General features: G+C 43.1%; 1 protein-coding gene across 1 annotated transcript in view; it reads right to left on the bottom strand.

The window, feature by feature from the left end:
• Trim2 (tripartite motif containing 2) overlaps window positions 1-10,166 on the bottom strand; it is a 107,728-nt gene extending 97,562 nt beyond the window's left edge. The window contains exon 1 of the mRNA XM_077803257.1: window positions 10,132-10,166. The gene's annotated coding sequence lies outside the window, so the exon portion shown is untranslated. The remainder of the gene's footprint in view (window positions 1-10,131) is intronic.
• Window positions 10,167-16,793: the final 6,627 nt, after the last annotated feature.

Genomic DNA, 16,793 nt, shown 5'->3' with positions numbered 1-16,793 from the left:
CAGAGTCAGTATGCTTGGTAAGGATTCACATCCAGAAACCACCAAACTCCCCCTAAAAACCAGCCATATGACTGTGAGTTAAATGTTTCTATTTTAAAGTGATGAAAAAAAGTTTTTTCTTTTATATCATCTTTGTTATTTGTTCCATAAACTAGAATCTGAGCAACAATTTTTAATGAATTAAGAAGTGAACATTTTTAAGTTGTGGACACTAAACACAGTGCACATATTAAGACAGTAAATACTGTAGCAGTCTTGTATAAATTCCCAAGGCTGGGCCCTGGATCTCCCGGGATATGGGCAGGAGGTCTGGATGTCTCTTTCCCTCCCTCTGGTCTACCTGGGAACTCTTTTTTTTTTTTTTTTTCCTTTTTAATTTTTAGTTGTAGGTGGGCACAATACCTTCATCTTATTTATTTATGTGGTGAGGATTGAACCTGGTGCCCCACATATGAAAGGCAAGTGCTTTACCACTGAGTTACAACCCCAGCCCAATCCGTGAACTCTTGTCCCCCTTGATCAACCATCAACAGAGACTGGCTGAATGGTTGAATAAAGAAGGTTAAAGACTAAACTATCTCAGCAGCTGGGGAAGCTCAGGCAGGAGGATCACAAGTTCAAAGTCAGTCTCAGCAATTTAGTGAGGCCCTAAGCAACTTAGTAAGACTCTGTCTCAAAATAAAACATAATAAAAAAAAAAATGTCTGGGGATGTGGCTTAGTGATAAAGTGCCTCTGGGTTCATCCCTGGTACCAACAACAACAAAAAAAAGACTAAATCATACTCACAGAGATGGAAAGACCTGGCAGCACCTCAGTGAACACATTTATCCACAAGACTTCATGAAAAAGAAATGGGTTAGGAAAAAAATATTTAGGAAAAGAAATCATTTGGTCCTATCTAGATTGAGTTTTAGCACAGAGGATCCCATGTGGAATAAGCCCCAAGCATGCCAAGAATATTTTGTACCGCATTACAAATGCAAACCAGCTCCCAAGCAGATGGAATTCAGAATTTTATAGCCCATAAATCTGTCTTCCTCTTATCACAGAAACTGCTTTAACGATGCAAAGCAAATTCTTAATAATTTCCTATTCTCCATGTTTAAAGCCTCTTTAGAAAGTAATATGAATTTGAGGGCTGGGGGGAGGGAGCGCACTTAGCATTCACAAAGCCCTGGATTCAATCTCCCATCACCAAAAGAGAAAGAGAGAGAGGGAGAGAGAGAGAAATACAAGTAGGATCTGTAATAGGTACTTATTAAAAATTCAGAACCTTTGTTTAAGCAAAACAATTTATTTGTACTACCAGAAAAATCCTTACAGAGGAAATCCCTGAAAAATCCAATATTTTGTCTTTTATCTTTTAATGAAACTGTATTAAAGGTGAATAAGATAGCCAAGTGGCACAGGTCTGCAATCCCAGCTACTGGGGAGGCTGAGCCAGGACAATCAAGAGTTCAAGGTCAACCCTGGCAATTTAGCAAGATCCTGTCTCAAAATTTAAAAAGGGCTGGGGATGTAGCTCAGTTAAACCTCCAGCAACACCCGCCCCCTTAATTAATTAAATAATTAAAATTAATAACACTTATTTCTTATGCTGATGCAGAGACATGAGAATAAATGTCACAAGAAAAAAAAACAGCACTCTGCACAGGGCCCACCCACACCTCACTTCCTTCCACCTTCTTCCCTTTCCAGGCTCCTAGACCCACCCCCACACCTCCACCCAGGGCTAGGAATTGAACCAGGGCACTGGCGAGCTAAGCATGTGCTCTACTTCTGAGCCACACCCCCAGCCCCTACTAGATCTTCTCATGTTGTTTGGGTGGGTGGCTTGGCAGCTCTGAGTGGCTTTGAGCCTTCAGGCATCAATTACTTTGTACTGTGCATTTCCGGATGGAGACTTTGGGGACGGGAAGGGGACAAAGGATGAAGGACCCTTGAAGGGTAATTGCTACTTGATGTCAGAAAATAAGGAAAAACAGCAAAAGACTGCATTGGGCCTCCGCTCATCCCTCTTCCAAGCAAATGGCACCCTGTCACTTCATTGTCCCCTGACTGTGTGCCAGCCTCATGATCGGGGCAAAAGAGAGCGTTTATCATTTAAGCTCATTTGTTAGCCCAAGCGTGTGCTGTAACAGATGGACAAAGCATCGTTCTTATAAAAAAAGAGGAACAGCTTTGTGAAAGAGAATTCTGCTTAATAGTGGCAGAAATCTGGAGACCACATTCTGTAACCGTTTGCTAAATTTGGTTTTGATCGCTAGCTTTGTTACTGGCAGAGTTAGAGGAGAAAAACAGGTTTGGGGGATTTTTTTTGGTTTGTTTTGGTTTAGTTTTGGTTGTTTATTTTATTTTATTTTTGCGTCACTGGGGATTGAGCCCAGGGGTGCTCTACTTCTGAACAACATCCCCAGCACTTTTGTATTTTTTATTTTGAGACTGGGTCTTGCTAAATTGCTGAGGCTAGCCTTAAACTTGAGATAGTCCTGCCTCAACCTTCCAAGTCACTGGGATTATAGGCATGTGCCACCACACTGGCTTAGACATTCTGTTTTTTGTTTCTTCATATGTAGCAACCTGGATGCTAATATCCAGAATACCCTCTGGGAAATCTTACAGATTGAGTGTAAAACTCCAGCCAGCCACACTTAGTTTTTCTCCCTTATAACTTCATCCTTAAAATCAAAGCTGTAAATCATCAAGAACACAAGCAACAATAAAGGTTGCGGGGATGTGTGGAAAAAGGTACTCTCGTACATTGCTGCTGGGACCGAAAATTGGTGCAACCACTCTGGAAAGCAGTACGGAGATTCTTCAGAAAACTTGGAATGGAACCACCATTTGACCCAGTCATCCCATTCCTAGGTTTATACTTAAAGGACTTAAAATCAGTATACTACAGTGACACAGCAACATCAATGTTTATAGCAGCTCAATTCACAATAGCTAAACTATGAAACAAACCTAGGCGCCCCTCAACAGATGAATGGATAAAGAAAATGTGGTATATGGTCTGGGGTTGTAGCTCAGTGGTGGAGCACTTGCCTAGCATCTGTGAGGCACTGGGTTCAATCCTCAACACCGCATATAAATAAATAAAATAAAGGTCCATCAATGACTAAAATAATTTTTTAAATGTGGTATATATATAAATTTACACACACACAATGGAATATTACACAGCTACAAAGACGAATGAAATTATGGTATTTGCTGGTAAAGGGGTTAGAATTGGAGAATATTATGCTAATCGAAAAAGCCAAAGAACCAAAGACTGAATGTTGTCTCTGATATGCGGGTGCTAATTCACAATGGTGGAGGGGAGAATAGAGGTATTTTGGACTAGACAGAGGGGAGGAAAAGGAGGGGAGGGGGGATGGGAGTAGAACATTATTACCCTATGTGCATATAGGATTACATGACCTGTGTAACTACATCATGTACAACCAGGCGAATGAGAAGTTAGAGCCCATTCATGTATGATGTGTCAGAATGCATTCTACTGTCATATATAACTAACTAATTAGAATAGATTTTTAAAAAATCAAAGCCGTAACTTAAAGCTACAGAGCACTGCTCATCTCAGCCATTAGAGTCACACGCAGGGTAAAGTGCCCGATGAGCTGTGGTTAAATTCTAGGTTAGAGCAGGAAGTACTGAGTACCTGGTTAGGACCTGAGTGAGAACATGGGTGATGAGGATGATTGAAGCTTGCAAGCAGAGGAAGGGAAGGTGTCAGCATTGAGGGTGACGTGGGTGTGGAGGTTCATGAGGAAGGAGTAGCGTGTCCTGCAGCCTTCAGCCCACTTGAGGACCCTTTATCCCACTTTTTTGTGGGTGACCTTCTTGACCATGCTACACAAGGGGACACCCAAAATAGATGCTTACATTGCATGAGAGACTCACTTTTACAACTTCTTTAACTAACATGTGATTATGTGGCATTATTAAGTGAATCCAATGCACGGAGTGGGTGGAGGAAGCCCTGGGCAAATTCTGAACAATTAAGGGGAGCCAGATGCCCCAAGTTGAGAAGGAGATCATTCACACACAAAACCAAAGAGATTATTACACACCGATAGCCTTTGCTACTGCTCAGGCAAATTGTACTGCCAATCTGGAATTAAAAAAAAAAAAAAAGTTTCTGCCCCCCCCCCCCCAGCTAACCCCTAGTTCACTATTTTAATCATCACTAAGGCAGACGGCCCAGCTTCAAAAGCTAGACGTGAATCCTCCATTGTGTCCAATAAGCCAGGACGTACGGGCAAGCAAACAAGATGCAAATCCCATTCCATGTGGCTAAAGCCTTTTTTATCTTTAAGCAAAGGCCCAGAAAACTTACTCTCTTTGGTGGTTTTTATAATACAGCTTCAACACCATTGTAGACACTCATTTAAATAAATCGCATGTAGCCAGCAAGACAGCTCTTTGTTTAGTCTGAGGCTGTTTTCATGATTAAAGAGACCTGATCTCATCCTCGTAATTAATGCAAAGCTCAAGGATATCTATCATTTACCCTGCAGCAATGCTCCCATTATGGGGCATTTTGGAGCTGCCCACGGTCACTGTTGAAGTGGCTGGTAGCTGGGGAAGGAACACCCTGGGAGTAGAGACATGCATCAACGGGAGTCTCCAGGGTGAGCAGCAAATGCCACCTCACTCAGGTCATGTTGAATGAGCCAAGAAGACCCTTTATACCCACCCAGGAAAGCTAATCTCAGGACAAGGCAACCATCTTCCTTCTCTCAGAAAGTGTGCCTGAACTACTGAAGAGGTTCGGGATGTGATTTCCCAGTTTCTCATGAGAAAAGACTTTTGAAGACATGAACGGGTAGGGAGAAGGATGCTCACTAAGGTCTAATGGCTCCAGAAAGACTTGAAATGTCTTCAGGGTATGCTCTGCCTTCTGAATTATTGTACTCTCCAGATCATCAAGCAGGGGATTCGAAATATATTTGCTGCATAAATCCTTGTTGGTTGACAGGCTGGGGTTATGGGCTTGAAAAACATCTTTCCTTCTTTCTACCAAGTTGGTCAGCACAACTAAAATAAAACTGGTTCTAGGGTCTGGGGTGTGGAGCTCAGTGGCAGAATACCTGCTTAGCATGCACAGGGCCCGGGGGCTTAGCATGCACAGGGCCCGGGGTTCTATCCCCAGCACCAACCAACAAACCATCCAAGAGTTGTTCTAATTTTTCGCTTTTGGGGTCTTATATCAGATTTCTCTTTGCAGAGATCTGAATCTGAGACACTTTCCATTTTGTTTGATTCTGAAAGTCATCCCTGAAGGTCAGTAATGTTATTCTTGATTTCAATGGGAGATAAGCAGGTTGGGAAATTTTATGCCGGTCTTGATATTTTAGTTTAAATCATTTAAACTGGAAAAAAAAAATCCCTGAAAAGGCGTCTGTTCTGAAACCTGGAGAACACTTCCACTAAGGAGATGGTGATTTATAAGGCCAATCACCTCCCTGGACTCCCGCTGCCTCCAGTAAAGTCAGGCAAATTGTACTGCCAATCTGGAATTACAAAAAAAAAAAAAAAAAAAGTTTCTGCCCTCCGGTTCCAAAAGTCAGCACATCTTAGCTTGGTTCATTTCTAAAGTGGCATAAGTTAACAATGATGCTGACAGGGACAGTGTTTTTGCTTGACCAACCACAGGGACACTTTTTTTCTTTTTTTTCTCCAGTTCTAGGGATGAAACCCAGGCCTCCTCACACATGCAAGACAAGTGCTGTACCACTGAACAGTACTCCTAGCCCTGGGACACATTCAAATCATCCAGGGCCAGCCCATCCACAGAAAACAAATTGCCTATAAACATACAGTATGTTATAAAATGGGAAAATATTGAAAATTCTAGAGAGAGCATATTTCTATTCGAGGATTAAGATGAGATTCGAAGGCAGCACGTACAAAAAGAATGCTTTTAGTAGAAAGGAATCATTATGAGTAGAATAAAACATTTGCCAACATGAGTCAGTTTCTAGCTGGGTATGGTGGCACATGCTTGTAATCCCAGCTGCTCAGGAGGCTGAGATGGGAGGATACCAAGTTTAAGGCCAGCCTCAGCAACTCAGCGAGACTGTGTCTCAAAAGAAAAAGTAAAGCGGGTTGTGGATGTAGCTCAGTGATAGAGCACTCCTATGTTCAATCCCCAGTATCACCAAAAACAACAACAACAAAAACCCTTCAGTTTCTGAGGTTGAATTTAAACCAAACCATCAAAAATTACATATAAGCTGAGTGGCAAGGAAAGAGTAACTCAGTGTCACTAGATTTAGCGCCGCCAAGTTTAATTTTCTCTCTACCTATCTATTGAAAAATTGCACTTGTCAACTGTCTTAACTCTAAGACCAAATCCTATCCATATTATGAGACATACATTTTCTTTGAGAGAAAAGAATATATTAAACTCACAGATGATTTGTAGGGATTCTTTCAGACTTGCCAACTAGCAGGTCAGTTTTAAAATCTAATACAGAAGAACCTAAAAAATACAGAAGTCCCTTGGTATCTCAGGGGAATGGGTTTCTCTGGCACCCCCACCCCTGTGGACATCAAAATCTGTGGCTATCTGAGTCTCTCATATAAAATGGTAAATGTAAACTTACATATAACCTATGCATATCCTGCTATATCATTTAAATCATCTCTAGATTTCTTATAATGCCTAACACAATGTCAAATGCTATATAAATAGTTGTTAAACCATATTGTTTAGGAAAGAAGGACAAAGGAAAATAAAAGTACATGTCCAGTACAGGCAAGCAACCACTATGTGTCAGCAATGACATTTTTTTTTTTTTTTTGATCCCTAGTTATTTGAATCCCAGGATGTGGAAACTGCAGAATTAGGGCACCAACTATAATATTGATGACAGAGTTAGATAGGACCTCAGCCTTTGCCTCAAGGCTTTTCAAACAACATTCTCAGTGGGGCATCCCAAGCAGACATCCTGAAACGATTTTCCCCAGAAAAATCAAAAGGAAAAAATGTTCCTATCTTCATCATTAGCAATAGCATTCAAAGCATTTCACCAGCCCTTGCCAGTATGCATACACTTTTAGTGCCCGAATACATTCAAGCTAACGTTGTCTTTCAGATATTTATACCCCAAGATGGGATTTAGTGTAAACCAAAGCAGTACCATTTTTTTGTGGGGTGATGAGAAAAAGAGAACACTATGGTAATATTATCTTCCCAGGATTTGGGGATTCCAGGATATCATTTTCAAAGCTTCTTTGGGTGCTGCTATATTATCCAACTCAGTTATCTCCATTGAATGGGGTCACGCAAAAGCTCAGGAAAGGACGCACAAATGGGTCACTCCTGATCCACAAGGTAACTATCCAGCTTCTTTCTAGAATAGTCAATGGACAGAAATTCAAAGGAAAGAATGCAACTCAAGAGCAGACCAAAGAAGAGATCACGAGATGTTAATTCTTATGCAGACTCTAAGCCATTTATGTTTAGTATCTTATAAGAAGTTCCTCTGCTTGTACTTCAGGTAAGAAGTAGAAATAACCAGCTGACCAGACAATCAAGAAGCCATGCGATGGAATTTCCAGGGGAATCTAATAAACATAGAATATTCCATGAAAATAAAGGCAGGGATTGGAAAAATGTTCTCAGATAATTACTGATAAGGGATTTTTTTTTTTTAAAAACAAACCATAATAATGAAAGGTGATGGTATGCTACATCCCATGATCCAAAAATAGCATGGTAGGGACTTAAATGGGATCCTATAGTACAGGGTTGAAAGAAGTGGGAAGCTGTTGGGAAAAGAATGTGCTGATAGTGGTGCAGTGAAATCTGGTGTGACCCTCCGGTCCCCACCCCAGAGCATGACCAGATTATCTCTCCTAGAAGACATTCCATTAGTGTAGATGACCTTGCCCATCTCAACCAAACCCATGAGTATCCTAAGGAAGAAGGGAGGTGCAGGTTTTAAAAAACTGATCCTTAATCACTATATGAAAGTAAATTTGCAGGGGAAGGAAATGTAACATGCGTCATCGAAAGTTCCACCAAACACTTTATGTCTTTGGTGTCGGTTGTCAAAGCACTCCAGATCATTCCTGCTCTTTTTGTTTCCTGAGTTGAAGGGCAGGTACTAGTTCTGCCAAGGATGAAATCAAGTGGAAATCTGAGACTAGAGGTCAAATAGAACAGGGAGGTACTGACCCCACTGCAGTACCGCCTCCCACCCCTGGTAAAGGAATCTGGAAATACAAGTTGCCTTGCAACAAGTCCATAACTATATTCTAAAATTACAGATGAAAAATTTAATCTCCATTTTTAGAAGAAAACAGGTTAAAATCTGTTTCATGAAAAAAGCATGGCTATGCAGACTGCCACATGAACCACCTTTCATGCACACCCTAGGAGCTGACCTAATCTAATGTTGGACCTCCAAAACTCTAAAATTAAAATGTTTTTTAAAATTAACTATTTAAGGGCTGGGGTTGTAGTTCAGAGGTAGAGCGTTTGCCTAGCAAACGTGAGGGACTGGGTTTGATCCTCAGCACCACATAAAAAATAAATAAATAAAATAAAGGTAGCCTGTCCATCTACAACTAAAAATATTTCTTTTTAAATTAGATATTTAAAAAGCGTTTGGGTGGGAGGGGAGGGGAGGGGGGATAGCAGAGGATAGGAAAGGCAACAGAATACAACAGATACTAGTATGGCAGTATGTAAAAACGTGGATGTGTAACCGATGGGATTCTGCAATCTGTATACGGGGTAAAAATGGGAGTTCATAACCCACTTGAATCAAATGTATGAAATATGATATGTCAAGAGCTATGTAATGTTTTGAACAACTAATAATTAAAATTTAAAAAAAATAAAAAATAAATTATAAAAAAAAGCGTTTGGGGGTTGGGGGAGTAGACTAGTGGTTCAGATCTTGCCCTAACACGGTAAGGTCCTGTGTTCAATCCCCAACACAATCAATCAATCAATCAATCAATAAAATAAAGTTTGGATCTAAAGCTATCTATTCCATAAATTAAATTTGGTGGTTTACAGGGGGGTGTAGAGGAAATTATTAGCTCTATGAAGTTGGATCTCAGGTGGGAATCCATAAGGGGTTCATAAGGTGGGAATGGATATGGGGTTCATCAAAGGCTTTGGATCTGATAGGTATCAGGTGAGACAGCCTCCCTCCCCACCCCCAACCTTTTATCTAGTTTGTCAGCAGCGTGCGGTTTTCATCATGGGACAAGTATTTCCAGAATAAATACATCAATCAAAAGAAGTGCTGCAAGCCCTCAAAAATCAACATCTTCCTCCTTAATAAAACCACAACCGTTTGGCCAGAGAATGAGTGGAGGCAAATAGGAAGGGAATCTAATGGAATTTTCCCTTTTAAAAAACGACCAAAAAAAATGTTGTAAAATAAACAGAAAAAGAGAAAGAAGCCCGTCTTTTCAAGATCATTACAACTACTGCCTTAAGATTGCAGAATATCTTGAATATCTTTTTTTTTCTTTCCCCAAGGCAAAATGACTTTAAAAGCTTTACACACACACACCCCCGCCCCCCTCCCAAGTCTGGAACCGCCGAGGGTCGGGGTCGGGGAGACGGCGGGGCCTGGCCGCGGGCAAGGTCAGGCTGGGCGCTTCCGCAGCCCCCGCCGCGCTCCGGCTGCACGGTCCTGGCGGCTCCTGGGCACCGCGGCGAGGATCCGGAAATGGATTCCGGGCAGCCTTCCCGCACACCTCGGTCCACCCCGACCTGGCCAGAGCCCAGCGCTCCAGGTGGCCGCCGCGCGCTGCGGCCCGAGCTGCCACTTACTGCGAGACCCGGGCTGGCTCCGCGGAGGAAACGCGCGCGGGAAGGGGACCCCGCCACGGCTCCGGCGCCGCTGCGCCCCCAGCCCGAGCCCCGGTGGGCTGGCTCACGACATCAGGCGGCGGGCGGGCGGGCGACCCAGGCGGCGGCGGCGCCAGCTGCTCTCCGCCTCCTTCCCTCCCCCGCAGCCGCCCTCCTGCAGCCCGATTTCTGTCTGAAGGTCAAAGCGCCTTATCGCCCGACGTTGGCGGAGCCAGCGGCCCGAGTAGTAAAAGCGCGCACGAGGGGTAAAGTCTGCCTCCCGGCTGGGCTCCCCAGGACCTGCGCTCGGGGTCCCCGGTTCCAGATGGCTCCCGGGCTGGTCATCTCCATTCTGGGCTCAGTCCCAGGGCAGCGAGACATCTGCTCTCCATGAACCTCGAGGCGGAGGCAGATCCCGGATTATGGGAGGCCGGGGTCCACAGCTGACCCCGCACCGGGAGGCCGAGACGGACACGCCAGTGGGGGCCCAGCTCCAGAAGGGTTTCTCCGTGCGATGACTCAAGGCTCCTGCGCCAATCGCAGGCCAGGGGGGGCTGGAAAACCGGGTTGGCTCGGTTTTCAGGTCTACTCCTCCTGGGTCCTGTAAACAAGAAGGCAAACTGTCCCTTCAGGGGAAGTGACTTCAGTTGGATGGGGGCCTGGACCGCTGAAAAGGGCCGGCCTCCTTTATGGGACAGCTCATGATGAAAAACCAACGTGACCAAATATAAAAGGAAAAAAAAAAAAATCTGGTTTTTATTCCAACAAACAAGTCAGCTATGATACAATCAGCACTGGAAATAGTGAGATATCACCGTCTCTCTGAGAGTTTATTTTTTAACTCAGTGAATTAGTCCTTCCACACTGAGGAGTGCCTTAGGAGTGAAAGTTGGAAAAAGCACCAAAGTCTCTACTCCCAAGCGCCTGACAGTCTAGTGGGGCGGGGTACATGGGGGATACCTAAAATTACTGTGACAGAAATGCGTGACCAGTGGGTGAGAAAGAGGTTTTAAATCACACGGAAAACCCAGAAGGGCCTCCCAGAGCAGGCTGGCTTTGAGTTTTGAAGACTGAACAGGTTTGTAGAACAAAGAGAAAGGACTGTGGGAGGCAGGAGCTGGTGAGAGATCCAGTTACTGATGGTGACCAAGAGTGAGATCCCCAGGAGCTGGTTTGCTAAGCCAGGGGATAGGAACTTTCTCTGGAAGTCAGGGGAACTCTCCGAGGGATTTCAGCGGGGCAAGTAAGTGACTTGATGGGATGTGTTTGAGAAACATTATTTCAGAAGGGATATCAAAGGAGGCCAACCTAAGAAGGGAGTGGGAGTGGAGCTCTGTAGATGGAAAAGACTCTAAAAGAGAAAGAGAACTTTTTTTTTTTTTTTTTTTTTTTTTTTTTTTAGGGTTTGATGCCTACAGGGAGGGGAGCAGAGTTGTAGGCTCTCACCCATAACAAAGTACCACCTTGGCTTAAACAGAAACTTATTGCCTCACAGTTCTGGATGCTGGAAGTTTGAGATTAAGGATCTCTTCCAGGCCTCTCCCCTATGTTCTTTTAGTTCCTTGGCTCATGGCAATGTAAATCCTCCAATCTTCACGTGGGGTTTTCCCTGCACCCTTGTATCCAAATTTCCCTTTTCTAAGAACACCAGTCACGTTGGATTAGGGACCCACCTGCTGCAGAATGGCTTCATTTGAACTAATTGCATCTGCCCTTCCAGTTACTATGACAAAATACCTGAAATAATCAGCTTATTAAAAGGAAAGTTTTATTTGGGCTCATGTTCTGGAGATTTCAAGACACGGTCACTTGGCCCTGTTGCTTTGGGCCTGTAGCAGCACACTACATCATGCATGGTGAAAGAGGCCTGTTCATTTCGTGGTGACCGAGAAGCAAAGAAACAATTCTACCCATAAAATTCACCCAGTGTGAACTGATTGACATGAGGATGGAGGTGAGAAGTAATATCAGCTGTAAGTAAATAGGCAAAGAGAGTTGCTCTGAAAGGAAACAGAAAAAGAAAATTAGAAAGTACAAGAGGGGCTGGGTATAGTGGCACACACCTGTAATCCCAGAGGCTCAGGAGGCTGAGGCAGGAGGATCAAGAGTTCAAAGCCAGCCTCAGCAAAAGCAAGGCGTTAAGCAACTCAGTGAAACCCTGTCTTGATGCAAAATAGGGATGGGGATGTGGCTCAGTAGTTGAGAGCCCCTCAGTTCAATTCCCACTACCAAAAAAAGAAAGAAAGAAAGTACAAGAGGGGCTGGGTGTGATGGTGCATACTTGTAATCCAAGCTACTTGGGAGGTTGAGGCAGGAGGATCTCAAGTTCAAGGCCAGCCTGGGCAACTTAGTGAGACCCTGTCTCAAAATAAGAAAGGACTGGGGTGCACGTCAGTGGTAGAGTTTCCCTAGGTTCAATCCCCAGTGAGGATGGGGGTAGGAAGAAAGGAAGGTGACCAACAATCAGGGAAGTAGAAGTGAAATGTTTAAGAAAGGAGTGATTAATATTGTCCAAAGCTTAGAAGGTCAGACAAGATAATGTTTTTTTAACATTCGGAGAAACTGCCAGACAGTTTTCCAAATCTGCACCATGTGGGAGTTACAGATTTTTTTTTTTAATTGAATCCAGGGACACTTAATCACTGAGCCACATCCCCAGCTCTTTTTTATATTTTATCTAGAGACAGCGTCTTGCTAAGTTGCTTAGGATCTTGCTAAATTTCTGAGGCTGGCTTTGAACTTGTGATCCTCCTGCCCAGATTCTTTTTTAAAAAAAAATTTAATTAATTTATTTATTTATTCTAATTTGTTATGCATAACAGCAGAATACATTTAATTCATAGTGCACAAATGAAGCACAATTGGGCATTTCATTGTGGTTTTGATTTCCTAATGATGAATAATGTTAAGTATCTTTCTCTTGCTTATTGACCATTTGTATACCTTTGTAGAAATGTCTATTGAAATCCTTTGCCCACTTTTCAAATTTTATTTTTAAAATTGTGGTTATATATCCCTACCATAAAATTTATCATTTTGAGAAGTTTTACGTGTCCAGTTCAATCCCATTGAGTAGATTCACATTGCTGAACAACCAACATTCTTTGCCCATTTTTACATTGTCTTTTCATATTTCTCTTTTGTGGTTTGAAATTGTCCTATTCTGGATACAAGTCCCTAATCAGATATTTGATTTGCAAATATTTTCCCTCATTCTTGGGGGCGGCCTTTTACTTTTTGGTTGGTATCCTAATATTCTCTAATAAATTCCTTTAATTCTCATACCAACAAGAATAATTTCTATCCATCAGTAGCTAAGAATGCTGGCAGATGCACTGGGGTCTGTTAAATAACATCCTTTTATATTGTTTTCTATCACCTATCTTAGATCTTCTATCCAAACTTGCCACTGTACTTTTATTTTTTCTTAAAGTTTTTTCCATACTATCCAAACATACTATCTGAACTATCTCGAACTATTCCAAATCCCAGCCACATTGTGTATTTCCTGGGCACAGACGCACAGCATTGATGGCTGCCATTAATACAGCTATAAGTATAACTTCCATCAGCCTTCCATTTATTTTTATTTTTATCACAGTCATGTGGGATCTTACAAATGCATCAACGCTCTAGTTAATCCTTTGGCTTTGCAAAAACTTGGAACACAAAAATTGTATGTTTGATGGAACTAAATCTTGTGCTATTTTCCTTTTTTTTTTTTGGTACTGGGGGTTGAACTTAGAGGCACTTGACATTGAGCCACCTCCCCAGCCCTATTTTATATTTTATTTAGAGATGGGGTTTCAGTGAATTGCTAAGTGCCTTACTTTTGCTGAGGCTTGTGATCCTCCTGCCTCAGCCTCCCCAGCCACTGGAATTATAGGCATGTGCCGCCTCACCAAGCTCTTGTGCTATTTTTCCTTCTTGTGCTGGGAATCGAACACACAGCCTCATACATACTAGGCGATAGCTCTACCACGGAGCTACACTCCAGGCCCCTCCCCCACTTCTTGAGACAGGGGTCTATGTTGCTCTGACTAGTTGGAAATTCCTGGGCTCAAGTGATTTTCCTGCCTCAGCTGTGTCTGGCTCCTTAATTTAATTTTTTATCCTAAAATAATATTTAAGAGAGTTATTGATTCTCAACTTTTCTCTCAATGGCCTCATTTGAAGGAGTAGAACCTGACATTGGATTTTGGGACTAATCTCTAGTGTCCATTTTGTGACTGGAAGGATGGAGTTTTTTGGGGATCTAATTTTTAGGAGCTTCCAAAATGGTGAAAAGAGGGAGGATATCCCAGATAAAGACTTCAGGACCCAGGAAGGAGCTACGACGTATTATCTGAAATATCACAAGTGTAAAGTGAAATCCTTTCCTGGTAGGTTTTTCAGGTGGATTAGGCTTTGTGACCATCACTTTGTATCTTGGATCTACTCCTTCTTTGTGGTCTACTTTTTGGGGTAGAGATGGGTACTGGGGATTGAACCCAGGGGCACTTAACCGCGAAGCCACATCTCCAGCCCTTTTTAAATTTTTTTAGAATTTAGAAATAGGATCTTACTGAGTTGCTTAGGGCCTTGCTAAATTGCTGAGGCTGGCTTTGAACTTGTGATCACCTGCCTCAGCCTCCTGAGCTGGGACTACATGTGTGCACCACTGAGCCTGGCTTGTGGGCTACTTCTAATCTCACCTCCTTGTTCCTACACCTGCATAGCAATCTATAGTTTTATATTAGGGATTAACAGAAAGATGCCTTTATAAAATAGCTGGAAAAGAGCCCGTATTTGTACAGCCACAAATTCAGCCTGTGTTGACTGAGCACACAGGTTATGCACACCACCACCCTGGCACAAAGGGAACCGAAGTACCTTTCCTATAATAAGCAGTTGGATGACTAATGGGGGCGAGGGTCAACACAAACACAATTAACTCTAAGCCTCTCCATAAAAGAGGCACTAAAAACCATTTTGAGGATTCAAAGGAAGGAGAAACACATTTTTTTAAAAAGAGAGAGTGAGAGAGGGGAGAGAGAGAGAGAGAGAGAGAGAGAGAAAATTTTTAATGTTTATTTTTTTTTTTAGTTCTCGGCGGACACAACATCTTTGTTGGTATGTGGTGCTGAGGATCGAACCCGGGTCGCACGCATGCCAGGCGAGTGCGCTACCGCTTGAGCCACATCCCCAGCCCAAGGAGAAACACATTTTTAAAAAATTATGTTTTTGAGGTGCAGGGATGGAGCCCCAGAGTCTCATGCATGCTAAAAAATGCTCTACCATTAAACCACATCCTAGCCCCAAACTTTTTTCTTTAGTAGTAGAAAAGGCTTCTTGGAGAAGGTAGGAAAGGAGAAGTTTGCTGCCCAGTCAAAGGAACCATGACCTGTGGCCACATTGGAGGAAAAGCCTGGTGGTGTGAGACTCGTCGATCCCACACTTGCCCAACATACATAATCATCCAGATTGCCCAGGACTGTGAGTCACTAAAACGCTCCTTTTAGGTGCTGGTTTGAGAACCTAACTTCTTCCTAGGCACTAACATTAAACTCCATGGTATTCAGTGGCTCCCTCAATTCTACCTAAGCTGTGCTCCCTTGGTTTTGTGATCTCTGCCCCTTCTGAGCCTGGTGTGGCCTCTTCTTCATCTTCCCCAGTCCACATGCTGCCCACCTTTGATGATGGAGCTCAGCTGGCTGCCCTTGACCCACTGTTTCACTGACAGCACTTCCAGCCCCTGGGTGCTCTGGTTTTTTAGTACATGCAACTCATCTCATGACTCTGCCTACTCCTCGAGGAGCCTAGGGCTTCTTAACATCTGGATTCCTGTCATGAAGTTAGTATCAATTCAAAATTGTTTTATAAATTGCTATAGTTAGGATAAATGTCCCCCAAAGGCTCGAGTGCTAAAAAGCTTGATCCCCAGATTTGCACTACCTGCAGGAGATGGAACCCTTAGGAGGCGGGGCCTACTGGGAGGTCCTTAGATCATGGGGGCCACGCTATTGAAGGGGATGGTGGGACCCCACCCCTTCCTCTTCCTCTTTTCACTTCCCAGCCATGAGGTCAGCAGGTTTTCCCTGCTACACACTCCCCACCAGGATGCCCCATCCTCAGGCCCAAAACAAAGGGGCCAACCCACCATGGACTGAAACCTCCAAAACTGTGAGCTAAAATAAATTCCCTACCGTTGAGGATCTCAGGGATTTGTTACAGTAATGGAAAAATGAAGGACACATAAACTTATGAAATAATGTCATTTAACAAAACACTAGTTTTAAATAAAAAGAGCACTACTTTGAAAGAAAACAAAGCTTAATTTTAGTTGTATTGATTGTGGTCATAATGTTACATAGAAATGGAAGACAGTCTAAGCAAAGGAATATTAATAATTCAAATAAAGAACTCACAGATTCTCATTGCTATGGTCTGAATGTGGGTCCTCAAATTCATATTTGAAATCTTTTTTTTTTTTTTTTGCCATACTGAGGATTGAACCCAGGGCCTCACGCATGCCACAAGTGCTCTATGACAAAGCTACATCTTCAGCCCCATCTATTGAAATTTAATTGCAAATGTGATTGTATTAAGAGATAGAAGCATTAAGAGTGTGTAGGTCATGAGGACTCCACCCTGTGGATGGATTAATGCCCTGATACAAGGGCTCGGGGGAACTAGCTTTTGTCCCTCTGTTTCTTCTGCCGTGGGAGGACCCGGGGTTCAAGGCACCATGTTGGAAACAGAGAGCAGCCCTCACCCGGTCCTGTCCCTCCCTGCACCTTGATCTCAGACTTTCTGCCCTTCACAACGGTGAGAGATGATTTTCTGTTACAGTCATACATGGCTCAGCGACAAGAGCACATTCTGAGACCTGTGTTGTTGGATGATTTCATCACTGTCCAAACCTCGTTAGAGTCCACCCACCCACACGCAGATGACATAGCCTACTGCGACTACCGCATGGC

Source organism: Urocitellus parryii, chromosome 10 (assembly GCF_045843805.1).
Source record: "Urocitellus parryii isolate mUroPar1 chromosome 10, mUroPar1.hap1, whole genome shotgun sequence".
Taxonomy (NCBI): domain Eukaryota; kingdom Metazoa; phylum Chordata; class Mammalia; order Rodentia; family Sciuridae; genus Urocitellus; species Urocitellus parryii.
The sequence above is the reverse complement of the archived record's forward strand: the minus strand, read 5'-3'. Positions and strand labels throughout refer to the sequence as shown.